Genomic DNA, 15246 nt, shown 5'->3' with positions numbered 1-15246 from the left:
TTAAGGCGCTTATACACCAAAAACTACAATTAGCTATTTTGACAAATTGCGCAAATTCTAACATTTCACCTTGTATAGAAAGAGCTGCAGCTAATGGTGCAACTTTTACACTGTTTTGTTTAGATCACTGAACAAGACTCACGAAAACGTCAGATAAAAAAGTTTTCAGCAAGCATAACATTATTTTTTTAATTAAAAACCTGAGACCATTTGCTCGCAGAACGTGTATTTCTACAGTTTTCTTATTAGTTTTGTAAAAATTAATAAAATAATGTTGAATAGTCAGTCCTTGATAAAACTGGTCAGATACTTTAAGTTATAACATTCAATTTTTTACATGGCATTTGTCATACGTACGTTTATTTGTGTATCCTTTGTGATTACTTTAATTACACTCTAGCAGGCTTAAGAAATATTAATAAAATCCGATGAACAGTGTTTTTCGACTGCGATTGCGAGACCAATTATCAGTAAAATATATTGAAACATTTAAAAAAAAATCCGATTTTTATTTCTGGCTTATTTTCAAGTTTCATTTCAATCCACCGAAATTTAGTCATTTGTCCTATTTGTTTGTTTTTAATCACTGACTGTCTGTAAATGTTAACTGCAAACATCTAAATCAATCTTTTAGTAAGACATTGAAATACATATATTTTCAAGAGTTTGCCACAGACATATTTCTTCTACATATGAAAGTTTCTGTCTGACCTACCGAATTAGACTATTTACCGGATTTGTAATCACATAGGCAACACGACGGGTGCCACATGTGGAGCAGGATCTGCTTACCCTTCCGGAGCACCTGAGATCACCCCTAGTTTTTGGTGGGGTTCGTGTTGTTTATTCTTTAGTTTTCTATGTTGTGTCATGTGTACTATTGTTTTTCTGTTTGTCTTTTTCATTTTTAGCCATGGCGTTGTCAGTTTGTTTTAGATTTATGAGTTTGACTGTCCCTTTGGTATCTTTCGTCCCTCTTTCATGAAGTACTATAAAGATTTGACAAATTAACTCGTGTGTAACAAACTTTAACTCTGTGTTAACAGAAAAAGCTGCAAATGACTTAGTATCAGTTAAATACGGGACCGTATTGCTCTGGGAACATTTTGTTTTATCATAAACAAGTCTATCAGCCCTGCAAGGGTTAGCATCTCCAAGTCCCCTTCAAAATATCATCGTCTTATTTCATTTTATTAATAACGTTCATATATACTCATTACAGATACCTGGATTGTATTTGTTTTTGCAACAGACGCAAAGTTTTATCTAGGGATATGCCATCACACAACAGCGGATTTGTATTTAACTGTTATATACATGCAATCCTAATCACCAAATTAAACACAAATTGTTTTCTTCCAAAATATTTTTTCCTTCTGACCTGCTGATTCTTTATCCTTTTCCAATAATTCATGTTCTCTTTTTGATAAATTTGTATTGAGACTCTGTTGTCGACCTTGTATGCAAAACTGCACAAATGATTAGCCTAAATTTCTTTAAAATGTGCTTTACACAAGCGAATTTAGATAAATCACTTTTATATTTTTTTGATTTATGCTTTATTATTTATATATATCATTATTATGCTAATTTTCAACAAACCTGATGCATTCTATGTCCTGGTTTTTGGAGGACATTTTCGAGAATCTGTTTCACAATATTTTTATAGATCGTTATCAAAACAAATTAATTACAACATTCTTTAAAAGAACGACCATGTGTGTTTAACACAATGCTAAAAAATAAACGGTTTACTGAGGGCAAGACTAATTGGTCACATTCGAAGTATCAAGTAAAAAAAACCCAAGTCAATAGGAATTAGAATGCGGAAATGATGCATGTTTGTACATGTATCATTACCCTAAACGTGTATTATACCATGTTTATGAAAACAAAGCCGATTTGTCATATAATCGTGTACAATACAAATTTAAGGGGTTTATTATCAGTTCTGCTTTATTAAGTCGATGGCTCACCAAACGTTTGATTGATTTTGCTTTGTATCATTTTTGTCGTTCTTCAAATATGATTGCCTTGTAAAAGAGGATCGATACCAAATAGACATTCTCACTCAAATAATTTTAAAAGTTATATTTTTGTATGTTCAATGCCTTTAAAGCGAAGATTTAAACTAACGCGTTTGCGTCTTAACCTTGCTCATTTGTTTACTTCCACAGATAGAAGTTTCATATGCTCTGTAAAAATGAAGATTTAACCATGGTTTTTTTTTCAATATCATAAAAAGTATGACCACTGTGCTAGTTTTCAGATTACAAGTCCTGCAAAATTGACAAAATTTGCATAGAATGGTATTGAACAAGCGCATTTGTGAGAATGAATGTTCAAATAAGATTTTAGAAGATTGGTTTTGTAATATACTTTAAGAAAAATTGTTTCTAAATACACAAATACTTTGAATTGAGCAATAAATCACTTATTTTTCTTTATTAATATAAACATTCTAAAAAATAAATTAAAAATCCGTCTTAAATTTGTAGATTTAGCACAAAACTAATCAGATATGAACTAGTTGTGTACAATCCAAGATGTAGGTATACAGTGAATCTACCTTGTAAAAATTATAAGTGTCGGTGTTATTTGCCTAATATTTTTTAAAATGTGTTGCTTTTTTTTTATTTTGCAAGTATTTGATTATAACTTATCATTAATGATATTTTTTCATAGTTTTGAATGTCTCAATAAACGTTATTCTAATGGGAATAACGTATTCTAATGATGATTTACTACAGTTTTCTAGGAATATGTATAGTACTGGAAAGGATAAAACTTTACTCTTACCAAGTATTTTTTTTTTCTTTATACTGAGAAAATAAATTCACGTATGAAAAAGACAGATTAATGCATAGAAATAAGTGACAAAACAATTTGTAGTAATGCCATCTACTAAAAGAAGAGCAGGTAATGTAGACGAATTTTCGCTACTGAAATAATCCTGCGTTTTTCTTGAATTTTGGATTTTAATTATTAATTTCCTGATGTAATAAATGAAAACAACACGTTACAAATTAAATATGTTCGATGTGCTTTCCTGGATTAACCTTCATCAGCTACTTTCAAAGCATTTTTTGGAAACCAAGGATGTATAAAAATCAAAACAATTAAAGAGCTATATAGCCAAAAGTATCAAAAAGATATCTAAATCCATCTGAGGTCAACTTTGACTGAGTGAGTTGAAATCTCAGTTTCTGTATAATTTCAAATTTAAGAGAACATTAATAATCAAGTACTTCTCTATCTCATCTAGTCTACGATCTAACCATTTTTGCTCTAACCATTGAAAATATACGTCTGCTTACAGAATTATTCGATCTGCTAACGACGCGAAGTCTCAAAAAAAGTTTTAATTGGGATAAAATGTTAAAAATATCTTCTTAATCACAAAACAACCAACTAAAAAAATATTCCGTATGACATGACTATCCTTTTAAGAATTTGGCGTATAATTTCAAGACAGCTTTTTATTGCTGTACTTTATTCGTTGAATTCAGCTTGTAATTGAAATATACCACGCTGTCAGTTATTGTATTTCAGAGATATCCTAACTTCAAAATATTATTAAAATTGTTTGCAAATCATCGTACGTAAGTATATAAAACAGATATGATATTTGCTAGTTTACTCCCAAAAAACGTACCAAGCATGCAGCATGATTGTTTTGTGCACGTGGAAAAAAGGTGCACTGGGGAAAAATGACTGTATCCGTACAAAAATGACGTACTAAATGAAGAGTGATCGTCAAAATAGAACAATTTAACAGTCCAAATACAAAATTAAAATTATTGATTCACTTCGAGTTTGTAAATAAAGGAATTAATGTGTCTTTATACCAATAATTTTCCCACACATCTCGAGGCTAAATAAAGTTGTCATTATATGAGATAAAATCTGTCAAAGATAGACAGATTTGATTAGTTATGATATATATATAAATATAGAATGTGGTCAAATTGTTTGACAAATTATACACAATAATTGATACTTCAAGGCTAAATTGCTTGTTACAATATGTATATATATATTTAAATCAAACAAGCACTGTCGTCACTAAACTAATAATTTTCGAAAATTACGAGTATTTCGACACCAATACTTTATTGATTCTAAAAATGACCATTTGCTATTTCAATATATTATTGTTTTAGTCAGGTTTGTTTGTTGCTGACGGAAATAAATCTCGGGAGTCTACCTCAATACTTAATTGATAGAAGACGCCGCTGGGATTCTGTTTTCGCACCTTTTTCATATTATTAAGATTTAAAATACGAATATATTTTCATATATTGCGTAGGTTTCTCATATTTTTTGGTTACGAAAGGTGTGATGTCCGAGTGGAAAACCAACGTGTCAAACGAGAAAAAACTTGGTTGATAAAAACACAGCCGGAAACACCAAGATTGATGACAGGCGAAGAGTTGAGATGGAAACTTTCTGACCTTACATATATTTCTGTTATTGTTCACGACCCATTCTCATATTTTCAAGCTTCAAACGGAAACCTATTCCGACAGAACGGCCTATATTGTTTTGGGAGGAGAAGTCACCACTCTAGGTCAAACTTCGTAACGTATTTCGATCAGACGCGGCAACCAGTGTCAGTTCCCAAAGGAAATGCAGACGGAATTTTAATCCTGGTATCTATGATGATTTTATTAACAACCACTGGGTCGATGTCACTGCGGGAGGATTTATTTTTGGCCGAGGTCATCACCAGCCCAGTAGTTAGCAATTCTGTGTTGACATGAATTATAATTGATATGATCATAAATACAAATTAGCTGTTTGAAAAACTTCACATTTTTGAAATACTAAGGTTTTTTTTTATCTCGGGAATAGATTACCTAAGCGGTATATGGCGAAACTTTTAGGAATTGTTGGTTCTCACTGCTCTTTAACTCGCACATTATTTGGTCCTTTCAACTTTTTTTATTAGAGCATCAGTGATTAGTACATTGATTGTATTTTGGAGACTAAAAGCTTACCTGGCGCAGATACAAAATTTCAATCCTGGTATCTGTGATAAATTCATTTGCTAAAATCAAATATCATTGACAATTCGATTGGTAAATATTGAATATCAGAAACTGTGAGCGCTCTTACATAACTATTTTCTCTACTTTTGTATCATTGACGGCTAGCCAAGGCACATTATTCTAGTGGCAAATTATGCATAATAATTTGAGAAACCACTATCATTCTATAACTTGTACATGCTACATGTGTTTCGAATCAACTGCGGGTGGCCTATATTTTGTCTATTCTTAATTTAAAATGTGACAAAACTAAGTGAATTATATTCGAAGAGAAAAAGGTCCTCATGCATTAACACTGTGTGCCATGCGTGTCATTTCGTAATGACTAGATGACAATTTTGCATTTAAAGACGCCAGTAAATATTATGATATTTCACATCTGTCATTATAACTGGACAGTGCTTTACCATTTGCAGTTAAATATGAATTATATATAGTAAGCCAGGAGATGTATGCAAACAAAGAGATACTTACTATGTGGATGCAAACAAAGAGATACTTACAATGTGGATGCAAACAAAGAGATACTTACAATGTGGATGCAAACAAAGAGATACTTACTATGTGGATGCAAACAAAGAGATACTTACTATGTGGATGCACATTTTAGCACTCGGTTAGGAGTTTTTACAATAGTTATTATTAAATCAAAGTTCTTGATGTTTATTTTAAAAGTTACATTACAATTGAAATTAATAAACTATCTTTATATCTATAACTGATCTTTAAATCATAGGAACATATTTCGTTTCGATTTTTCAAAGGGAACTTATCTTTATACTGTTTCCATAACTTTTGCATAAGCTGGACAAAACTGAACAGAAAAGAATTACTGCAATACTTTTATTTCTTAATAAGCTGTTTAGATTGAAACAGAACAGAAACATTTTATCGACTAATTGTAAATCACTACTTTCTAAAGATGTGGCTGTGTTTTCGCAGATTGTTATAAAGCCGGAGTATCAAAAGAGAACACATGCAGTACAAAACAGGCGCAGCATCAATAGTTCATTCATTAGAACTTAAAGTAGAAATTGGGAATGTGTTCAATAGACAACAACCTGACCAAAGAACACTCCAAGACTATCAAGGTGCTTCAAGGCAGTGGGAAAATCTAGCTTTGAAGGCGTGCACCAGCTGACCCCTAGAAAATAATATATAAAAGTTGAAATTGAAGTGGGCTTGATATATTTTCATCTCGTTATACTTATACAGACAGAAAGTTTTCAGTCTTTGTGATATATCTAAAATACGTATGAGTGTTAAACAACACTTGTCCTTGCTATCTGCTCCTACCTCTCTTCTATTGAGCAGGTGCAACTGCGTACATGTAATTGTCTGTCAGACCCTTTTATTGTTAGACATATTCAATTCTATGTTATTTATAAAGGTGACATAAATAAAGTTTCACTAAAGTCTGACATGATAGACAATACATGACATAAATATTCTTTTAAAAATCGTCTGATACAAGAAAAACTATATGGAAATAGAAAGCTTACAGCACGCGTGGCGGATGTTGGGTTTTTCGGCCTACAGACATACCGAAATAGCTAATGAAGTTAATTAAATAAAATTTGTGTTTGGACTGGATGTATCGAAACTAGGTATGCAAATTACAATGATTAAAACCTACACGTCTATATTTGGTATGATAAAAAAATAGAAATAAAAATATATTACGTACAAACCGTATTCTTAGTTTGATATATGCCTTAACACTCATCATATAATATGAAAAAAGAAGAAGTTGTATGATAATTGATGAGGCAACATTCACTATAAGATAAGATATATTTTATTTCCAATAGTGGACCCATTACGGGCATAATCAGTACTTTGATTTTTTTTTATCACACAATTGCAATAGACATTAAAAAAAATAGAAATACGTTTGACAAAAAACATGAAATATAAATTGAGTTAATAATACATGTAGTCACATATCAAAACCTGTATGTTTACTGATTATTGACCATGCACCAGAAGCAGCATCACATTCATTATAGTAAAAACAACTTTCAGTTAAGTCCTTCCTCGTGACTGATGCATATGAGCAAATAGTATTGTTGTTCATATGTAGGAGTCACCAAGGGTAGGTGTTTAAAGGACACTCAAGCCTTTTCACAAAAATCTGAAAAAATTTAAACATTTTACAAACAAACATAAACTAATACTTATAAAAGAATTACTATATATTTCAAAACTCGTAAAAATAATCATTACGGCGTCAGTTAAATTAAAAGGGATGACATAAAATTTAGCAGTACAAAATTGCAGGTTTTTTTGCAAAAACGTATAATAAATAGTTATCAAAGGTACCAGGATTATAATTTAGTACGCCAGACGCGCGTTTCGTCTACATAAGACTCATCAGTGACGCTCATATCAAAATATTTATAAAGCCAAACAAGTACAAAGTTGAAGAGCATTGAGGATCAAAAATTCCAAAAAGTTGTGCCATATACGGCTAAGGTAATCTATGCCTGGGATTAGAAAATCCTTAGTTTTTGGCTGAACTGCTTTATACAATATCCTACATTTTCACGATAATGCCGAACTGTTTTATACAATATCCTACATTTTCACGATAATGCCGAACTGTTTTACTCACTAACAGAAAACAGTTTACTGATGTTTAAATTTCGTAAATCGATGAAGACAAACCACGACAGTGATCATTCTCATTGAATAGATCAATTCAGTGAGTATTCAACGACAGAAACACAAATACTGTGACAGCTAAATGGTTATTATATACTAACACATATTTATAAAATTAGAAGTAGTTTGCAATATGTAATAACATTTTTGTGATTTTATTTTTTACTGTACACCGTTAACGTCACGAGCTACGCATGTCGACAAATAATGTCTCTATCATGTCTATATTCATTACTTTATCTATAAAAAAAAATGTTTTACAGTTTTATAAATAGCAAATTTTAATCACCACACAAGCAAGTAAAGAAGTAATTAGTAAATATTACAAAATTCGGATGCATGTTGATGCTTGTTGAAAAAATAATTTCCGTTGAAAGGTTCAAACAAAGTTTATCTTTAATGATTCATAAACTTCTTAAGAACGCGGCAAAAAACCGTACAATGATTGTTCCGGTCCTTATCATGTTTTAAGTAAATGTCAACTAGTCATTACCCGAACAACTCATGTTACCAAATATGCGACATCGAAATGTCAATATACTATTATATTTGTTTTATTCTCAATAAAATTTTGTTTTATTCTTTGCAAAACAATAGTAATTCTATTTTATTCAAAATAATGACTTCTATTGTAGGCAGCGGTATATCATAACATTTTACCACAAGACATTTAGACAATGTTATAACATGAAGTTGCGCTACCAAGTATATTTAACGCTTTATTACGAATCGAACTATAAGGAAATCGAATATATAAACAGTTAATTTTCAAAGAAAAGAACTAAATTTCTTTTTTTTCACATAAAACTAGATTTCAAAATCATTTTCAAGTCACGGAAGGTAACAGTACCTAAATAAAGATACATAACGGTTTGATAGTTGTAATTTAAAAGCTGCAAATATTCAAAAAGCAATAAAATCGGTTATATTAAAGGTGTAAACACAAAACAATTTGACAAATACACTGTTGATATGTATAAGCAAATAAAGAAAATGTTATTTGTCCTCACAAGCGGTCATCTTGATTTCAGTACGTAAATAATTATGACACTAACGTGTCTTTAGCAGCCTCACGGCTACCACTATTGAAACAAGAAATTGCTAACCGTCTATATACCTTTGGCTTAACAAATGTTTTCAAAGAAAAGGTCACCTATAATAGCGTATTGTAATGAGTTGTAAATCTTTGTAAAGGAAATGAATGCATGTTACCAATGAAAGCTGTAATTAAAGATATTCCAAATTAACGTTATTCACACCTACAAGCTAGCATACGTGTAACGCTCTGAAACTCACAGGACAAGGATAAAACCGTTGAACAGTCAATCGAAAGATGCCTTCAATTTGTTTTACCTAAATTAAGATCATAAGATTAAATCTTCCTTGTCGAAAGGCATTATTTAATGAAAGCATCTAGTTGTTCGGCTAAAGTATATCTAAAACCCTGTTTCAAAGTAGAACGCTATACAAATTATATCACGTCTTAATGGATGCTGTGAGTGTTTTCTTATGCTCATTTACTTGTGTTTTTATGAAATCTAATATTATTATTTTTACTTTGACTGCTGAGTTTCTGACGTTAATAAGTCACCAATTTGTTTCAAAGGTACACATTATATTTTCATACAGACTAAAAACTCAAATATCTATAGAATATTTTTGTCATTCTAAATGTGTTTATTTTGCTAATTAAAATATTCCACATCAAATACCCTTGTTACATTCATTATTCTATTTTTTGTTAAAATCGTGATTTCATTGATGTAACTAACGGAAAATGGTAAAATACTTTAGTTCGTACTTTATTTGGCCCTTTTAACTTTTTTGGATTCGAGCGTCACTGATGAGTCTTTTGTAGACGAAACGCGCGTCTGGCGTATATACAAAATTTAGTCCTGGTATCTATGATGAGTTTATTTATGATTAAAGTTATTGTTTTACCACTAAAGTGCGTCACATCCTATGGAATAGGTTAAAGGGTAGAAAAGAGTATTTCCTTAAATATAAAAGTCATAAACATATATCTTAGATGTTTCAAATAAAAATTGAGAATTGAAGTGGGGGATAACAACCAAACCAAAAGGCAGACAAAAGCCGAAGACCACCAATGAGTCTTCAATGTAGTCAGAAATTACCGCACCCGAAGGTTGGCACCAGCTGTCCCCTATATAAGAATGTGTACTAGTTCAGTGAAAATGGACGAAAATAAAATAAAATACAAGACTAGCAAAGGCCAGATGAACCTGACTTGAAACAAGCGCAAAAAAGCAGCAGGGTTAAAAATGTTTTGTGAGTTCTCAACCCTCCAAATACACTTAGCCGCTACCTAATGTAGAATAAGGATACACACAACAATTCCCACAGTAAAACTCAGTTTAAAAGAAGTCCGAGTCCGATGTCAAAATAGGTATTTAAAGAAACTAAGAAAACACAATATTTTTTTTATTTGGTGTTTCTATTGAATATTTTGGAAACTTGAGGTTACATGGTTACTAAAGATTGTGCACAGGATGAAACGGGGTGACCATTTGATTGTTAATTTCCAATGATGATTATTATCTTATATGTTATAAAATGTTATGTGAAAGTTTGACTGTATATCTGGACAAGATAAAACATTACTTATGTCTAGTATTTCTTTTGAAACAATCTGAAATTATTTTTTAGACGATACATTTTTGGTTCGTATTCAAATTTTCACACGTGCATTTATTACTCGTAAGGTTCATTAAGTTTTAACTACACTGTAGTGTTTGTTTTCAGTTATTATCGTATGTCTAGAAGACGAACGAATATTTACATTTACATTATTAATAAATTGACAATTGATAAATAAAAATGAGATGTGGTATGGTTGTTAATGAGACAATTCTTCACAAAAGTCCAAAGAACGGAACTACCAATAAGTATAAGTCATTACTTATAGTCACATATACATTTTAGAAAAGTGATAAGATTCAAACGCGAAAACAACTAAAAAAGAGAATGTGTCGAGGTTAAAAACATTTGTTGGCTCTCATCCTATTGCCTTATCTTGGAAAGTGCTGTTACTGCACAAAATAAAATGAAAAATAATCATTTGGTAATGGCTTGACATACTATTGAAAGCGTTTAGGACATTTTATTAATTTGAAAAGTAAATAAATGAAACGTTCGAAAAGGAAAAAAAAAGTATGCAAATATGTATTTGTTTGTAAAACCATAAGATATGAAGGCATTTAAGACAATTTCACGGTACTTTATAATATGCTGAAAAATAATTGTAACTTTAATTGATTTAGCGGTTTCATCAATACAATCACATAAACAAAATGATAGCGGAGGTGTATAAATCTACCGAATAATAATATCAATTAAGAATTTAGTTTAAAACTCAGTTTTAACATTCCGAGAGAGTACAGCTAACTGATCTGATGATTCATAAATATTCCCAATAATACAATTTCTCCAATAAATAAGTTTATACTGAGATTTTTTAAAATGTAGCCATTCTTTGTATGTAGCCATTACCAAGCATAATAAGGGGTAGCTTTATTATCCTTAATGTTCCTCAAACGCGGCATGTTTGTCAGTGAATTTAAATACAGTACTTGTGTGTTTCATAACGCTTTATATAGACAATTTGCCTAGGGTAAGATGAATGTTTGACATGTAACGTCTATAAGGTCAATATCCAAGTTAAAGGAATGAGGATGCGGAAATGGTGTATGTTGGTATCATTACATTAAACATGTATTATATCAAATTCACTAATACGCCCCCTTTTCATCATAATGGTATGAATCATTAATACTTTCTAAGGGATTTGTGTTTTAAAAGAGAAGGAGGGGGCTTTAACCCATGACATAATTTTACTTTATTACTTCTATAGCTTTCAAACGTTTCAACCAGTTTCATTGCACTTTCGGCGTCTTTTAGAAGAAATTCTGATATTACTAGTATGCAAAGGCTGTCCTTACATGTGTAAATTTCAAAACTCTCTTTTATGCCGTAGATTTTCGTGTTTTCGGATTGTAATTGAAATATACAGCGCTGTCAGAGAATGTCTTTTACAGATGAATAAAGGAAAATTATTAATTTCTATTTTACAGTCATGTCACAAACACATATTCTATATAAACTATTTGATTATTAAAGTTTAATTTATGCCGTGACTTAAATAGGTGATTTTGCAAATTGAATGTATTCTGAAACCTATTTTTATGAAATAAAATATGAACATTAATACTGGTGTTAGATGACCTTTTTTTTGTATTCAGGACAGAAATTCTAGCCTTTATCGAATAAATCATTACGATATGTTAGTGAATGACAATTATGATAATTTTTTTATAAAGATACACTTTTACGTAGCTTGTCTTTTATCTTATTCATTTCAGATTCGTAAAAAAACAAATAATACAAAAGAGGATATAAACTAATACTATGTGAAAATTAACAAAAAAATAATAATAACACAGTACATTCGCCTCTCTTTTACCAAAACAAAAATTATACAAATAACAAAAAAAAACCATTAAGAATAACGTTTGGTAATAAACAACATTTATTGCCGAAGTTAGATGAAAACCAAATATTTTTACAAAAATGCAATATTTGGAAAACCACTCATACTAGGAATGTAGGAAAAATTTCTTACATCTGGAAAATGTCACGACAAGTCAAATGAGCTAGAGATTTTAGATTTTGCATTTGACAGAAAGATCGTAATACAAGACAAGAAGGGTTAGATTGATTTTTTTTTGCCAAAAAATACACTAGACGACGTAAATTTGAGTTGGAAAATATTGAATCCATGTGGTTTGAGATTTTCAAAAGGCATTTGAAATCCTTTTTGTAAATCACTCAATTGTATTATCAAAATTAGAAATGTACAAACTTAATACTTTTTGAAATGGTTTAAATCATATTTATAAATCAGATCTAAAAAAGCGAAGAAAAACAACATATCGTCAGGTAAAGAAATACAATTTGGTGTACCGCAGATCAGTACGTTAGGTCCTTTATGAAAACAATCATTTCTTCTATAAATTAATGATCTCAAATTTTAACTTAACCATACAAAACCTGAGTTTTTACGGATGACACAATACTCAACTACTCCTCAGATCAGTTGTAAGTGATATATTATCATTAATGACGAGATGGCAGCCTTTAGATTGTGCTATACAATTGTATGACTTTGAATACGAGTATAAAACAAATCCTAACCTATGTGTTTTGGATCCAATCGGAATCGTCGTGACTCACAATAAACCATATACGTACAATATAGTATAGTTCTTTATCAAAATGTGAGTAGTGATTAATTACTCGAAATTTTAATCGACGATTGCCGATATTTGGATTAACAGATAAATAAAGTATATATTGTAAATTCATATAAATTTCACTTGTACATCAATTAGAAAACATGTTTAAGATACATAATAATCAATCTACATGTGTTTCACTATTTATTTACATATTTAGTTGTAGTTAGTTAATATTATACATCATATTATATTTTATATAAAGGGCCCCAGAAGAGATTGATGTGGTACTAACTTGTTTAATCCTATTCAAATAAAGTGTTTTCTTATATATTATTATGATTGTGTTGGTCGTTAACTTGAATGAGAGGAATCCTTATAATATATGCATAACCTTTGGATGACGTTACGCGCGTGGTTCGTGTCTATAGTGGTAACAGACGTTATCGCTAAAATCAGACATTTTTTATGGTTCAGACGCTACAAAATTACTTTTAGAATAACTCTATATTTAACAAAATTGGCCGAAGATTGTATTATTTCACCCGGTTTAGTGCATTTTCTGACAAGTGTGAATTTTCTTAGAATTCACACAGATATATTCGTACAGTTCCCAAGATATGATTGGGAGCATCGTCCGAAACATCGTAAATTTTAACTGGAACAGTACGTTACTCTTAGATCTTATTCCCATATTTAACACCCTTGCCAAGATCAGTTGATGGAGTACAAGTAGAAAATTAGATTTCATTTTCACAAAACAACTTACGAATACGGCTGATCGTAAGTGTACTGATTTGTTTATGCATTATGATTGCTCTTAGTCCTAAGTACTTTTATAAAACCGACGGAAGTTCAGTAAGTACAGATACAGATTTTATAGACAGTTTGCTAGAATTATAAAAGTGGAAACAATATATTTACAGTTTTCTTTTTCGGTCATGTCTAGGATATAACTAGGGTTGTAGAGATCAAAATTGAAATAAAAATACTATTGAGGGTTATAAGTAAATAATTATCCTACCATTCATTACTGTATGTTGATAATGTGATAAGTCTTTAAATGAAGCAAATACACTCCAAAGACATGCTATGGGAAATCCGTTATTCGCCACACTAATTTAACTAAATATCGACACACAAAGAACTAGGAACGCAATTGTGGATACATCACCATCTGAGAGACAATGCCCTTTTAATTATACAAGCTCATCTGTTACACATTATGTAACACATTTGAGCATAATAGAACAAAATATATGTAATGGTTGGCTAAATTTGAGACGAATTATATATTATAGATAAATAAGTAAACATATAGTTGATTGATTTTCAAATAAAAATAGTTGATACAAGTTGAAACTTTATACTTCATAAAAAATTATTATCAATAATTACATTAAACAAATTATTTCGCTACAGATCGAGCGTGAATGATGAGGATTATTTGTTATTTAATACTTTCATTTAGGCATAAAATAAATGATAATCCAAAGCACTTTAACTTTTGATTTTATGAAAATGAATACTTTTGATTTTATGAAAATGAATACAAAGTCGCATTCAGCTTGGAACCATAACGTATATAATTGAGGCCATGTCATTACTGATATATAGGTAAATTGTTGGCATTAAGTTTTATATCGGATCAAAAATGTTCTCACGCATGAACAATTGTTTTTAAGAATGTTACAAAATTTACATCTAATTATATTATTCAAATTAAAAATATTCATAAAAAGGGAAGAATCCATATAATTCCCGCTCTATTTTGTGGGGTACGTGTCAATTATAAATTGTGACATGGATAGAGAGTTGTCTCATAAGAACTAAAAGGGGACTCGCGGGTATAAATCGATTTTTTTAATATAGGATTTCGCTATTTTTTTCTATGTACTTTATCATATACTTAATTGAAAAATATAATTTAAAAAAAATAGAGTCACCGCGTTTATTTAAGCTCACAATCTGCCTGCGTAAAAGGCTTTTGTTGAGGTACTTTTTTCTGTTGAACTAATAGGAGAAATATAGGTAATATCGAAATAAAAAAGAAGTAGTAAAATCAACGGTACCAATTTCGTTGCACCAGATGCGCATTTCGACAAAGTATGTCTCTTCAGTGATGCTCGTGGCTAAAATATTTGAAATCCAAAGCTAATATAAAAGACGAAGAGCTATAATCCAAAAGGTCCAAAAAGTATAGTCAAATTCGTGAAAGGAATCAGAGCTTTGCATGAGGGAGATACATTCCTTAATTTATAATAATTTCTAATATTTTG

The 15246-nt window shown here is 30.5% G+C and overlaps 1 protein-coding gene across 1 annotated transcript in view; it reads right to left on the bottom strand.

The window, feature by feature from the left end:
- LOC139520942 (uncharacterized) overlaps positions 1-14131 on the bottom strand; it is a 104407-nt gene extending 90276 nt beyond the window's left edge. Inside the window, exon 1 of the mRNA XM_071314045.1 lies at positions 13992-14131. The gene's annotated coding sequence lies outside the window, so the exon portion shown is untranslated. The remainder of the gene's footprint in view (positions 1-13991) is intronic.
- Between the last annotated feature and the right edge of the window lie 1115 nt (positions 14132-15246).

Source organism: Mytilus edulis, chromosome 4, assembly GCF_963676685.1.
Source record: "Mytilus edulis chromosome 4, xbMytEdul2.2, whole genome shotgun sequence".
In the NCBI taxonomy this organism is placed as follows: Eukaryota; Metazoa; Mollusca; class Bivalvia; order Mytilida; family Mytilidae; genus Mytilus; species Mytilus edulis.
Note: the sequence above shows the minus strand (reverse complement) of the source record. Positions and strands in the feature narration are given on the sequence as shown.